Below are 14850 nucleotides of genomic sequence, written 5' to 3'. Positions count from 1 at the left end.
CTCAGTTATTACTAATCTTTTTTGTGTTAGTCTGTGCACACACCAGGCACCTAAAGCACATGACCTTTCCCAAATAATCCTGGGAACTGTGGCTTGCATCTGGTTGGCCACAGAACAGGATGTTGGGCTAGATTGAGCCATTGACTTGATACAGCAGATTCTTCTTATGTTCTTAAGGGTACTAGGAATTGGAGCTGGGTATGTGTATGTTGGGATGCGGGTGGCGCTGTGGGTTAAACCACAGAGCCTAGGACTTGCCGATCAGAAGGTTGGCGGTTCGAATCCCTGCGACGGGGTGAGCTCCCGTTGCTCAGTCCCTGCTCCTGCCAACCTAGCAGTTCGAAAGCACATCAAAGTGCAAGTAGATAAATAGGTACCGCTCCATCGGGAAGGTAAACGGCATTTCCGTGCGCTGCTCTGGTTCGCCAGAAGTGGCTTAGTCATGCTGGCCACATGGCCCGGAAGCTGTACGCCGGCTCCCTCAGCAATAAAGCGAGATGAGCACCGCATCCCCAGAGTCGGTCACGACTGGACCTAATGGTCAGGGGTCCGTTTACCTTTACCTTTATGTGTATGTTAAACTACCATTCCCAGAATTCTTTGGGGGAAGTCACATGCTTTCAATGTGCCTTAAATTATAGCTCTGCTGGTGGAGTTTTGACTATATAAGCAGGAGAAGGTCACACAGGTTAGATGAGAAGAGGCAAAAGCAGAAAGATAAGTTGGAGAAAGCCCATAGTTCAGAACCAGACTCTGGATTGCCTTCTGCGTAGGAAATCAGAAATGTGTGAAGAAATGGCCTTAAGGAGAAGTGGATAAAGGCACTTTAGGTTAGGGAGGGAGGTTGATTTCGGCTCCTCACAGTTTCTCATTTTTCCAATCTTAAAGTCTATTCTCCACATTTCTACATCAGTTTGTGACCTTCATTTTCAGTCCCTGAAAAAATTCATCAGAATTTAAGTGTGAATTTCTCCCAGTACACATATTTTTATTGAAGGTTTTTTTGTGTGTGTTACAAAGCAAACAAAAAAACCAAAGAAAAGTACATATAGCGTCTCCTCTTTCAATTCATGGAATCTTTTTCAGATCGTTCGCATTCATTGTGAGACATTACAGTATTGTCATAGATATTGGGGAGGAAAGAGAGGGGAGAGAGGGAGGGAGAGAGATGTGAGGGGATAATGACCTTCCGTTCTTTTTCATATCATTTGTGCAGGGTTTTTGTATAATACACAGGTTTTTAAATTAGGTTTGCTGTATTTCAAAAAGTGAAAGTCCAGACACAAAAGTTATTAAGATTTTTTTGGCCACAGTTGTTGAGCTTTCTTTACAAAATCTTTTTTCAAAAAGTTTTTGAGCTACCGTATTTTTCGCCCTATAGGATGCACTTTTCCCCCTCCAAAAATGAAGGGGAAATGTGTGTGTGTCCTATGGGGCAAATGCAGGCTTTCGCTGAAGCCTGGAGAGCGAGAGACGTCGGTGCGCACCGACCCCTCTCGCTCTCCAGGCTTCAGGAAGACATCTGCAAGCCTCGCATGCCCGGCAGAAGGTACCGCCAGGCGCGCGAGGCTTGGGGCGGCAGCCTGCAGCCTGAAGCAGGGGGTGAGCTGCGGAGCCCGCCCCCTGCTTCAGGCAGATGTCCTTAAGCCTCGCACGCCCGGCAGAAGTTCCCACCAGGCGCGCGAGGCTTGGGGTGGAAGCCTGCAGCCCGAAGCAGGGGGTGAGCTGCGGAGCCCGCCCCCTGCTTTGGGCAGATGTCCGCAAGCCTCGTGCGCCCTGCAGGAGGTCCCGCCGGGCCCGCAAGGCTTGGGGCGGCAGCCTGTTCTGGGGGCTGGGGTCGTGGGAAGCTCAGGCTTCCCCCGCGCCAGCCCCCGCGCCTGGGGGGGAAATAAATTTTTTCCCCTTTATTTCCCCCCCAAAAAACTAGGTGCGTCCTATGGGGCGGTGCGTCCTATGGGGCGGTGCGTCCTATGGGGCGAAAAATACGGTATTTTTTAGGAAATTCACCAAAATCTACACTTATGACAGTGTTTCTGGCAGCTGAATCCTGGCTATGTCCAAGAAATTCTGGACATATGGCAACTAGAGCTGGGCGATACAGTCGTACCTTGAAAGTCAAACGGAATCCATTCCGCAAGTCCGTTCAACTTCCAAAATGTTCAGAAACCAAGGTGCGGCTTCTGATTGGGTACAGGAAGCTCCTGTAGCCAATCGGAAGCTGCAGAAGCCCCATGAGACGTTCAGGTTCCAAGGCATGTATGCAAGCCAGAACAGTCACTTCCAGGTTTGCGGCATTCAGGAGCCAAAACGTCCGAGTACCATTGCAAAATTCAAGAAGTGCAAATTCTGCAGGACAGCTCCTAGATCTCATATTTTTTTCAGAAAATGTGAATTAGGTAGGGCTTGTCTTGAATCTGTCTGCCCACACCACATCGGTCCAGGAGCCAAAAGTGGCCCTCCACTTTTTGGCTCTACGACACACATCTTTCCCTGGTACCCCACTTATTGTCATGCCAAACCTCACACCAGCCTGTCTACCCGCTTCTCGAGTGATTTTGCCTGCCTGAATTCTGCGAATGTCTCTTGCTTGCTGGTATGCTGAATGGAGAGAGAGATATACTGTATTTTTCGCTCTGTAAGATGCACCTGACCATAAGTTTTTAGAGGAGGAAAACAAGAAAAAAAATATTCTGAATGAAACAGTGGATGTATGATTTTTGTGGTTCATGCTGTGGCCACAGACATGTGATCTGATGGTGAATTTGGGGTGACCCAATGCAAAAATCCTGAGCATCCATGTGGATCCGTGCTTTGTAACAATGTTTTTGTGCCATTGTGGCCCCACGCAACAGTGGGTGCGTGATTTTTTGGGTGCAGGCTGTAGCCATGGACATGCTATGTGATCTGATGGTGAATTTGGGGTGACCCAATGTAAAAATCCTGAGGATCCATGGGCTTTTACCTCCCCCCTCCGCTAGCGTCCCTTATCTCTCTTCCGATCCCACCGATCAGCTGTGGAGCAGTTTTTTGCTCCTCCTTTTCTTCTAATTTCTCTCCTTATTGCTTTAGTCTTCCTGTTTCCCCCCTTTGCAGGTTTGCTGTCTTTACCTCCCCCCTCCCAGGCAGCCTCCTTTATTTCTAGCGTCCCTTATCTCTCTCCCTGATTGGCAAACAATCAGCTGCTTTGTTTCAACACCAACTTCCCTCTGTGATGGCCTGGGAGTCTGAACCAGAGGAATCCCAGCCTGCACAGGAGTCCTCGCCTCCAGGGCCTGCTGAGCTGGGGCAGGGCCTTGAATCTGAAACGCCTGCACCTGTGCGAGATCCTCAGGAGCAGACACCAGATGAATCCACTCTGGCTCCGGAGGTGATTGAGGACACATTGCCTACAGGTGCGCCTCTCCCAGCCCTGTCAGGGGAAGGTGAGCCTCCCCCTGGGTCCAGTAACCCTCCAGCCTCTCCTGAGCTGCAGAGGCTCAGGGCAGAGAGGCGGAGGGAACTGGGTTGTCTCAGGAGGAGTGCTCGCCTTAAGGCCAGGAGAGGCGAGTCACCTGTGGGCCGGGACCGCCCCCTGGCCTCAGAGAAGATAAAGGCCAGTCAGCCCGGTCCCAGGTTGCGGGAGCAATGTCGTTGGAAACCTGTTTCTGCCAGCACCCAGACCTGTTTTCTTCCGGAGTTCCTGACCATACCTGGCTTCCTGCTTTGGACCCCGCTTCGCCCTTGGTGGACAATCTCCAGACCCTCAAGCCAGGACCGGACTCTGACCATGCCTCTCGGTAACCCCGCCCGGGTCCAGCACACCCTCTTTAAAAAAAAAAAAAGCATGATCTGCTTTTCGCCCCTGGGCAATTCGGCTCCAGGGACCACGCATTCGTTCCATAAGACGCATTTCCCCTTACTGTTTAGGAAGAAAAAAAAAGTGTGTCTTATGGAGCGAAAAATACCGTATATAAGTGGTCACAAGTTCAGAGACATCCACTAATCTGTCCATTTTTGCCTCTGGCCCAACTACCACTTTCATACCCCCCCAACTCCCCCCTACAACGGAATGCAACCTTTGAGCTGAAATAGAACCCCCCACCCCACCCCTGGAATAAGGGAAATATGTGTTATTTTCACTTGTCACAGTCCTATTAGATAAAAAAGAAAACCAAGCTCTCTTCACAATCCCTTCATATTGGGAAGACTGTGTTATGTGGTCCTTCTGTAACAAACCAGCACCTAGTGGAGATACAAGCTTAATTGGCATAGCAACCGGGGAATCATAGGTAGTCTGATATTGATCGATAATTAGCCAGGTTTAATCAGGCAGCTGCTGCTGTCGGATGGGGGTGGCGAGAGCCGCCTGGAATTTGTTCCCTCTCAAGCGTTCAGCGGCTGGTCCGAAGGGAACGGTCTTTCGCTTACCTTTTAATGAACAGTGGAAAGCTCGAGGGCAAGGGCTGAAGCACCCGTCTCCTCCAGAAAAAAAGAGACAGAAAAGGACGGTATTGAAAAGCTGTTCATTTGCCACAGTGATCGGCAACTGGCAACCGCTGCCCCAGATTTGGCCCCTGAGAGAGGCTGGCTGGCCTGCCAGGGTTTAAGAGATGAGGTTGTGGAGGACAAAGCAAAGGTTGCTATGACGGGATTAAGACTTGGGTTTCGTTAAACTGCAAAGCAGCTCAGGACTGCAGCCACCTGTTGATGATTGGACATGACAACTATTGTTGTTGTTGTTGTTGTTGTTGTTTACCCCCACCCATCTGGCTGGGTTGCCCCAACCACTCTGGGCAGCTTCCAACACACATAAAAAGGTAAGGAAAAAAAATCTTCCTGATACATATTATAGAAGTGAGGTTACAGGGAACCAGGCAGAGGGCCTTCTTGGTAATGGCGCCTGCCCTGTGGAACGCCCTTCCATCAGATGTCAAGGAAATAAGCAACTACAGTGGTACCTTAGGTTACAGACGCTTCAGGTTACAGACTCCACTAACCCAGAAATAATACCTCGGGTTAAGAACTTTGCTTCAGGGTGAGAACAGAAATCGTGCTCCGGCGGTGCAGCGGCAGCGGGAGGCCCTATTAGCTAAAGTGGTGCTTCAGGTTAAGAACAGTTTCAGGTTAAGAACGGACCTCCGGAATGAATGAAGTTCTTAACCCGAGGTACCACTGTATCTGACTTTTAAAAGACACCTGAAAGCAGACCTGTTTAGAGAAGTATTTTTGTGCAAATTTTAGACCAGTTTTGGCCTAAAATACACGTTTTTGCAAACTCTAATAGTTTCATAGTGTGAAACAATGTAAAAACATGCCTTTTTATCTACGCTTCACCCTAGTATGCATTTTTTTTGCATATAACTTGGCCTGGGGAACTGCATGATGGCAAAAATTTTGAAGGACAGTGGAGTTTTCGGTTCGTGGATTGTTTCAGGAAGTGCAAGATAATAATAATCATAATTTATTATTTATACCCCACCCATCTGGCTGGGTTTCCCCAGCCACTCTGGGCAGCTTCCAACAAAACACTAAAATACAATAACCTATTAAACATTAAAAGCTTCCCTAAACAGGGCTGCCTTCAGATGTCTTCTAAAAGTCAGATAGTTGCTTATTTCCTTGACATCTGATGGGAGGGCGTTCCACAGGGCGGGCGCCACTACCGAGAAGTCCCTCTGCCTGGTTCCCTGTAACTTGGCTTCTCGCAGTGAGGGAACCGCCAGAAGGCCCTCAGAGCTGGGCCTCAGTGTCCGGGCAGAACGATGTTTGCCATGAAATGTGAGCTGAATTGGATCCCCTCCTGCGTCCTTCCAAAAATTAAGCCTTATTCTAGTGCAGCCATGTTTCCTTCTCTACCTTCTCTCCCCGCACCGCAGGCAAACAGCAGAACAACAAGTGATTCCCAGAAGGGCAGTCCGGAAAGCAAGAGCAAGCCCAGAGCACCTGAAGGTCTGCGTGAAATTAGGCCAGTGGCTCCCCACCACTGGTCTGGAAGATTAATGTGCCACATAAAGGTAGCCCAGGACAACGGAGCATAGTGGAGTGGCAGGCACACTGTTCATGGCCCAGCAACCTTCCAGAGAATGAAGAGATTAGGCGCCTTTATGAAGCAGCATGCTGCTTTCACTGAGAAGCGGGTGAAGGTAAAAAGAGAGTTGCTAGCTTTGCTAGCTTGGAGTCATCTGCACAGAAGACTTCGGCACATTGTCTCCGTATGTGGGGCCTGGCCCTTTCGCAATGGTTAGAGCATGAGTAGGCAAACGAAGAAGGGACACGGGTGGCGCTGTGGGTTAAACCACAGAGCCTAGGACTTGCCGATCAGAAGTCGGCAGTTCAAATCCCCGCGATGGGGTGAGCTCCTGTTGCTCGGCCCCTGCTCCTGCCAACCTAGCAGTTTGAAAGCACGTCAAAGTGCAAGTAGATAAATAGGTACCGCTGTGGTGGGAAGGTAAACAGTGTTTCCGTGCACTGCTCTGGTTCACAAGAAGCGGCTTAGTCATGCTGGCCACATGACCCGGAAGTTGTACGCCTGCTCCCTCGGCCAACAAAGTGAGATGAGCGCCGCAACCCCAGAGTCGGTCACGACTGGACCTAATGGTCAGGGGTCCCTTTACCTTTACCTAGGCAAACTAAGACCCGGGGGCCGGATCCGGCCCAATCGCCTTCTATATCTGGTCTGCAAACAGTCCGGGAATCAGTGTGTTTTTACATGAGTAGAATGTGTCCTTTTATTTAAAATGCATCTCTGGGTTATTTGTGGGGCATAGGAATTCGTTCATTTTTTCCCTTCAAAATATAGTCTGGCCCCCCACAAGGTCTGAGGGACAGTGGACCGGCCCCCTGCTGAAAAAGTTTGCTGACCCCTGGCTTAGAGCATCTATCTCACCTGTGGGGGCCCCAACTCCTGAAAGCGGCCAAGCGCATCTGGCCTAACAGCTGGCAGATCCTTTCCCCGTTCCTCTCATCGCAGGCTGCATTGGAGGGCAGGCCTGTCAGCGTGCCGTGCGACTTCTGCCCCGGCCTGGCTGCTGACTCTGTGCTCGGCAAGGATGAATGTTCAGGCTCGGGGAAGGTCAGGCTGCTGCGAGGGCAATGTCAAAGCAGAGCTGCAGGGAAGAGATTGTGGTTGGGAGCGGCGGCTGGCAGGAGGCCAGCAGATGTATGGGGTGGAGTGGGGAGAATTAGGCACCCTCAGGGAAAGCAGTGGGGACAATGAGGCCAACTTTTTGGTTTTGGCTACCCATAAAGGGGGTGTGGGGTGATGCTGAACTCTCTCCTCCCGCCCCAGGCTCTGGAGATAGCTCATCCTTCCGGCACTGCTGTAGCCATTTAGTTCTGGGGAGGAAGGTAAGCACTTTGTGGTTGCTAGGCAACCCCGTTTCCTCCTGCTCCAGCAAAACTCCAGCAAAACTGCAAGCTCGCGACACAGCTTAGTGCCCCAAATGCATCCCAAAGAAGGACATTTGAGCTGCACAGCACATAAGGGGGGAGGGTCACTGCACACGATGCGCATTGCAGCCTGCAACGGCCTCCAGTTGCGAGGTTATATCCAAGGCTAGTCCTACTCCTAGTCCTATTCCTGCCAACCTAGCAGTTCGAAAGCACATCAAAGTGCAAGTAGATAAATAGGTACCGCTCCAGCAGGAAGGTAAATGGCGTTTCCGTGCGCTGCTCTGGTTTGCCAGAAGCGGCTTAGTCATGCTGGCCACAGGACCCGGAAGCTGTACGCTGGCTCCCTCGGCCAATAAAGCAAGATGAGCGCCGCAACCCCAGAGTTGGCCACGACTGGACCTAATGGTCAGGGGTCCCTTTACCTTTAGTCCTACTCATAGTGAACATAGGTTCATTCATTTCCACAGTGGTCTAAACCACTGAGCCTCTTAGGCTTGCCGATTGGAGGTTGGCGGCTCGAATCCCTGCGACTGGGTGAGCTCCTGTTGCTTGGTCCCTGCTCCTGCCAACCTAGCAGTTCGAAAGCATGTCAAATTGCAAGTAGATAAATAGGTACCGCTCTGGCGGGAAGGTCAACGGCGTTTCCGAACGCTGCTCTGGTTTCGCCACAAGTGGCTTAGTCATGCTAGCCACATGACCTGGAAAAACTGTCTGTGGACAAACGTCGGCTGACTCAGCCAGTAAAGTGAGATGAGCGCTACAACCCCAGAGTCGTCTGCAACTGGACCTAATGGTCAGGGGTACCTTTACCTTTACAGTGGTACCTCGGGTTACTGATGCTTCAGGTTCAGACTCTGCTAACCCAGAAATAGCACCTCCGGTTAAGAACTTTGCTTCAGGATGAGAACAGAAAGTGTGTGGCGGCGGCGGGGCAGCAGCAGGAGGCCCCATTAGCTAAAGTGGTACCTCAGGTTAAGAACAGTTTCAGGTTAAGAATGGACCAGAGTCATTCTGTCAGGGGTCCTTTACCTTTACCTTTTTACTCCAACTAGGACTTAGTTGGCTACAAACCCACGGAAAAGTACTGACTAAGCTTTATGATGGTGACCTGGTATGTTGTTTAGAGGAGAGGTGGCGATAGCTGAACCAGAGCAGCTGTTCTGCATGCAGAAGAATCACAGAACTGTAGAGTTGGAAGGGACCACGAGGGTCATCTAGTCCAACCGCCTGCAATGCAGGAATTTCTTTGCCCAGTGTGGGGCTCGAACCCACGGTTCTGAGATTCTCATGCTCTACTGACTGAGCTATCCCTGTTAGATCTCTGGAATCACTAGTTGAAAAGGGATTAGAAATAGCAAATGACAGGGAAGATCTTCCTCTTCCTGAGACCCTGGATATCTGCTTCTGGTCAGAAAATATAATAATGAGTTAGATGGACAACATAATCTAATCTAAGGCAGCTTCCGGTGTTCTTATTATAAACTGAGGTCCACAGGTGTGTGGAACCCTGGCATCTGATTCCGCTGAGTTGATTCCAGGGTGAAGTGTGGCAATCAGCCCAGGTCCTGCTCTCCTCTGAGCTTGATTCAATCATAGATCTAGGGTTCAATCCTGATTTCTACAGAGGTCGAGGAAGCCAGCCAGTTCCCCTTCCCCTGAGAACTGGCTGGCATGCTCAGATCAAGCCGGATTTAATTTCCTTAGCTGATATGCAGAGGGTTCAGTCCTGATTTTTGCAACTGCCTTAATACCTGACATTGCATATAACATCATGTGTGGACAGGTGGACTTGGCTTGGGGAAAACAGCCTCCTAGGCCAAATAGAAAGGCCTGTTGTGCTGAGTTTGGCTCATAGGCTAGACGTTCCCCATCCCTGGTCTAGATACTGAGGTTTTGCTTCAGTTTGCAAAAGAGGTCTTGCAAATGTGCTCTTCCTTCATCGTGCAAGCGCCAGTCCCACATACAGTACTTTGAAATGTCAGCCGAGTCTTTACAATGCTTGCCGTCTGCTTTTAGTTAGCCATCTCAATATCTTAGGCGCCATTCTTCAGCAGGTGCCTCTTGTAAAACTGACCAGAAAACCAAGACATTCATAATGAAAATAATAATGAAGTGGAAACCAGCGATCAAACAGCAGTAACCGGTGTAATTTCAACATCTGGGGAAATGTCCCATCTGCCTATTGGATGGGCCGGCCCTGTCTTCTTCCCATTCTTCAACTGTAACAGCATCCAGGGCCACCAATGGTTAAAAGCAGATCTGGTTAAGCTGACTTATACCCTATTTGTATAAGGAAAGACCTACCACAAAGATAAGGATTGTATTATGAAGTCCGGAGGGCGTTTTTGGATTATTGGAATAAGACATATGTTGATTCTATTGTACAAGTCCACGGGCTTGAATTCTTTGAAAAACAATGCTTTTTTTCCTCCCCCGCTTAGAAACAGGCTCTCAAAAACAAATCTGTCTCTTGGATCGTCCCTAATAGACCCTCTTCCAAAAAAGAACCCTACAGTCACAGTTTGTCATGTCCTCTGAGTCACACAGCAGCTCCTCCTCCCCCAACCCAGACCCTGGATCTTGTCGCTGCCGATTTGTCCTCGCATACTTGGGGAGCCCAGGAGGGGTGGGGAGGGGAAACAAAACTGGGACAAAATAGCTGAAGGGGGCAGGAAAGAAAGGGAGGGGGTGGGAAGCTGCGCCGCCCTGCCCAGACAGCTATCGCTCCGCATCATGTCAGCAGCCGGTCGCTTGAAGTCATTGGGCATTAGAATTTGGTGTGGCGCCAACACAAGGCTATTACCCACTGGGTGATCCTTCCATGCGACACCAGGAATGTGCCAGCATTTATGGGAAGGATGTCCGGATCCAAACCGCCCTGCCATCTCTGCATCAGACTCAGACAGCCTTCACAGTAGTCATTTGATAGATGATAGATAGATGATAGATTGATAGATAGATAGATAGATAGGTAGACGATAGGTAGGTAGACAGATGATAGATAGATAGATGATAGAAAGATAGATAGATAGATAGATAGATAGATGATAGATAGATAGATAGATGATAAATAGATAGATAGATGATAGATATAGATAGATAGATAGATAGGTAGATAGGTAGATAGGTAGATAGGTAGATAGGTAGATAGATGATAGATTAGATAGATAGATAGATAGATAGATATAGATAGATAGATAGACAGATAGTAGGGACATGGGTGGCACTGTGGGTTAAACCACAGAGCCTAGGACTTGCCGATCAGAAGGTTGGCGGTTCGAATCCCCACGATGGGGTGAGCTCCCATTGCTCGGTCCCTGCTCCAGCCAACCTAGCATTCGAAAGCACGTCAAAGTGCAAGTAGATAAATAGGTACTGCTCCAGCGGGAAGGTAAATGGTGTTTCCGTGCGCTGCTCTGGTTTGCCATTAGTGGCTTAGTCATGCTGGACACATGACCCGGAAGCTGTATGCCGGCTCCCTCGACCAATAAAGCGAGATGAGCGCCGCAACCCCAGAGTCGGCCACGACTAGACCTAATGGTCAGGGGTCCCTTTACTTTTACTTTAGATAGATGATAGATAGACAAATAGATAGATGAATGTGTGCATCCCTATCATATTAGAAAGGAGAAAACCACAACCGCAAAACTGGTTTTTGTCTGAGATCCTTCAAGAATTCTCTACGCATTTTGAATTTTGTGTTTTTTATCTTGTATTTTTAGGCTGCGAACTGTATTGAGACCTACCGGTGAAGGGCGGAATTCGAAATAAATAAATGAGAATAACAATAGCAATAATAATCATTTTCTACAGCCTTCCCCACTTGCAAAAGTAGGGTATTCATTCATCAGGGTCTAAACGACACATTAAAATTCAACACCTTTCTTCGAAGCAAATCTAAGCTGCCCGCTGCTGTATTGAAGGGAAAGGAGCCATGTGACAGCTGATACTGTTTTCCAACTAAGGGGTCACATGCGACAAAACCAGAGCAAAATGGCGGTCCAGACAGGATGCCATTGGCTGAGCAAAAGTTGGGCAGGGCCAGAGCTGCAAGGGGGTGGGGCAAACCCCTTTTCTCTTGCTCTTGCTACCACTCTACCCTCACTGTGCCCCCTCCCCCCGTCACCATCTTTCCCTCCCTCCTTGTCCCCTGCCAGCTGCTGGTGCCACTCCTGCGTGATGTCATCACCCCTGAAAATAATGACATCCCTGAAAATAATGACATCACACAATATGGCTTTCTTTAGAAGCCACACAGAAATACGGGTTAGCTACAGCCGCATGTCCCCTACCACATCATTAGGCGAAGACAAGTTCGGCTGGGCAAAATATTTTCTGCCAAGTAAGGGCCTGCAAAACTCTTTGCTCAGCTTCTCTTTATTTTGGCGGGGCTTTTGCAGGAGAACTTCCCAAAATAATGTGCTAAATTTTAATGTAATAATAATAATAATAATAATAATAATAATAATAATAATAATAATTTTGCTGGTCAACCACTTCCCTTCCTGGGCTTAATAGAAGGGAAGCCATCCAACATTTCTCCAGTGAAAATAGGCATGTCTGATTCCATTACAGTGGTGCCCCGCAAGACAAATGCCTCGGAAGACGAAAAACTCGCAAGATGAAACAGTTTTCCGTTTTCTGAGTTGCTTCGCAAGACGGATTTCCCTATGGGCTTGCTTCACAAGACGAAACGTCTTGCGCCTTTTTTTTTAAACCGCCAATGCATTCCTATGGGAAACCGTCAATACACATTGGTGCTTTGCAAGACGAAAAAACTCGTAGAACGAAAAAACTCGCAGAACGAATTAATTTCGTCTTGCGGGGCACCACTGTAGTATTATTATTATTATTATTAGTAGTAGTAGTAGTAGTAACTCGTTTCATCCACAACACAGCAACAACATTTGCTGAGAATTGCAAGTGAGAAGAGCGCTGTTGTAGTGCTCAGGAACAGAACTGACTTTCTCATACCCTCCAACTTTTCTCCAGTGAAAACAGGGACATCCCACCATACCCTCCAACATTTCTCCAATGCAAATACAGACATCCTAGGAAAAGCGGGGCATTCCTGGATCAAATCAGAAGCTGGGATGGCTTCTGTATACTGAAGGAGCGTCTCCACCCCCATCGTTCAGCCCAGACACTGAGGTCCAGCGCCGAGGGCCTTCTGGCAGTTCCCTCATTGCGAGAAGTGAGGTTACAAGGAACCAGGCAGAGGGCCTCCTCGGTAGTGGCGCCCGCCCTGTGGAACGCCCTCCCATCAGATGTCAAGGAAATAAGCAGCTATCCTATTTTTAAAAGACATCTGAAAGCAGCCCTGTTTCGGGAAGTTTTTAATATTTAATGCTGTATTGTTTTTAACTCTCGATTGGGAGCCGCCCAGAGTGGCTGGGGGAACTCAGCCAGATGGGTGGGGTATAAATAATAAATTATTATTATTATTATTATTATTATTTGAATGCATGACTGTCCCTGGAAAATGGGGACACTTGGAGGGTCTGCCAGCCTGGTTTTGATTCACTCCGCCCTGAATTCAGCAAAGAACATTGGTGCCTCACCTTCTAAGAACGACTGAGCCTCTGAAGCTGCAGTCCTATGCATGTCTGCGCAGAAGATAGGGAACGACTGGCCAGGAGTGTAGGCCTGCAGCCTCCGTCTTCTTAGCAGCGCCTTCTCTCCACCTCCGAGCCGTAGCAGGAAATAGCACAGGGCCAACACACATACAATGCATGCTGGGCGGACTTGAAATGTCTCCAAATGGTTAAAGCCAGCATGTATGGACTCATCTGGGATTTAAGGAAGGAGGCCGCCTGGCCTGACCCGGGAGCCGGCAGCTGTCTGCAGCGTCTGAGCCTGGGCTGTTCCCATTGTCTGCCATATCCATTGCCATCGATAAGGAATGACAAGTGCCCAGAGGGAGACGAGTCTGTAGAATGAATGAAGAAGCAGACAGCCTCCGTCTCAGGCTCTCTGGGGAGGAGCAATGTCGTTGGAACACTGGTGCATTTACGAAGTGGTATTTCGCACTCGGCGTCGCCTCGGCTCTTCCTCCCCCAATCCCCGGCCCGACCGCCATCCACAGTGGAATGTGGGCCCAGCAAACACAGAGGGAGAGTCCTACTGTGAACACACACACACAGAGGGACAACTAGAGAGGCTTGTGAGGTCTGCTGCTATTGTTTAGCCAAAACAGGGAATGTGTCAAGGTGGGAACCGGGAGCAGGTGAACGAATTGGGATTGGGACCTTCTGCATGCAAAGGAAATGCTCTGCCACTGAACTCTGCCCTTGAGGGAAATAAGATGCAGAGGAACGGAATGGAGAAATCCGCAGCTACCCTTGGTGAGTTCTGAAACTCTCCACATCCCAGCCAAACTATGGATCAGGCTTTCCCTTAACTGGCCCAACAACACAGGGACAATGCAACTCCCATCATGCAGATGCAGGGGCAGCAGTCAGGGATGATGGGAGTGGTAGTCCAACAACATCTGGGAACCCAAGGTTGAGAAAGGCTAATATAGGTAGACCTTGTGTGCCTGATCCTGAGCAATGGCCAGGGTACAGATGGGGATGTATCAGCTACTACAGATTGTCTATAGGGAGCTGTCCATGGTCCTGTAACTCCATCCTGACCTTACCTGCTACAGAGTTAACTATGTCTCCAATCCTGCCTATGGAGACCCACTCATGGTCAGGTATGTCATCTTGACTGATTCTCTAGATGCTCCTCCTTTGGCACACAACACCTTAAGATTCAATGTTTCTTTAAACGTGTCTTCAACATCAAGTTTTTAATAGAATTTAAATTTTTTGTCTTAGTTTGAGAAAATTTCCCAATTCTAAAGAATTACACAAAAATCCTTTCCAACCCTACCTACTATTACTTTGCCCATTCCTTGTTCTTTACATCCTATGTGGCACATAAGGGTCATATTATTTTCAAATGGATTCCCAAGACTTTTAAATATCTTATTTTTGCTCTATAAGACTCACTTTTCCCCTCCTAAAAAGTAAGGGGAAATGTGTTCGCGTCCTATGGAGCGAATGCAGGCTGCACAGCTATCCCAGAAGCCAGAACAGCAAGAGGGATTGCTGCTTTCACTGCGCAGCGATCCCTCTTGTTGTTCTGGCTTCTGAGATTCAGAATATTTTTTTTATTGTTTTCCTCCTCCGAAAACTAGGTGCGTCTTGTGGTCTGGTGTGTCTTATAGAGCAAAAAATACGGTACATGCATTTCAACATGGGAGGTGTCATATGTCCCCAGTGGCACAATGGGTCAGTGTGTCTGGCTATAAACCAGAAGGTTGTTGGTTTGAGCCCACCCTGGGTAGGATTCGCACTGTGGGCTGGATCCCTGCATTGCAGGGGGTTGGACTAGATGACCCACAGGGTCCCGCCCAACTTGTGGCAAATGCATATTCACCATGGTAGGGCTGAATTCCCTAATAACTAAGCAAGGGAATCTGAGGCCTTCTGG

The 14850-nt window shown here is 48.8% G+C and overlaps 1 long non-coding RNA gene across 1 annotated transcript; it reads right to left on the bottom strand.

The window, feature by feature from the left end:
- Nucleotides 1–2838: 2838 nt before the first annotated feature.
- LOC310662061 lies at nucleotides 2839–3156 on the bottom strand. The gene is made up of 2 exons (XR_014504240.1): nucleotides 3109–3156; nucleotides 2839–2962 (listed from the first exon to the last, which is right to left on the bottom strand). It is a non-coding gene; the product is annotated as an uncharacterized lncRNA (long non-coding RNA).
- Between the last annotated feature and the right edge of the window lie 11694 nt (nucleotides 3157–14850).

Source organism: Podarcis tiliguerta (assembly GCF_965153285.1).
Source record: "Podarcis tiliguerta genome assembly, chromosome: 13".
NCBI classification, from domain to species: Eukaryota; Metazoa; Chordata; class Lepidosauria; order Squamata; family Lacertidae; genus Podarcis; species Podarcis tiliguerta.
The sequence above is the reverse complement of the archived record's forward strand: the minus strand, read 5'-3'. Positions and strand labels throughout refer to the sequence as shown.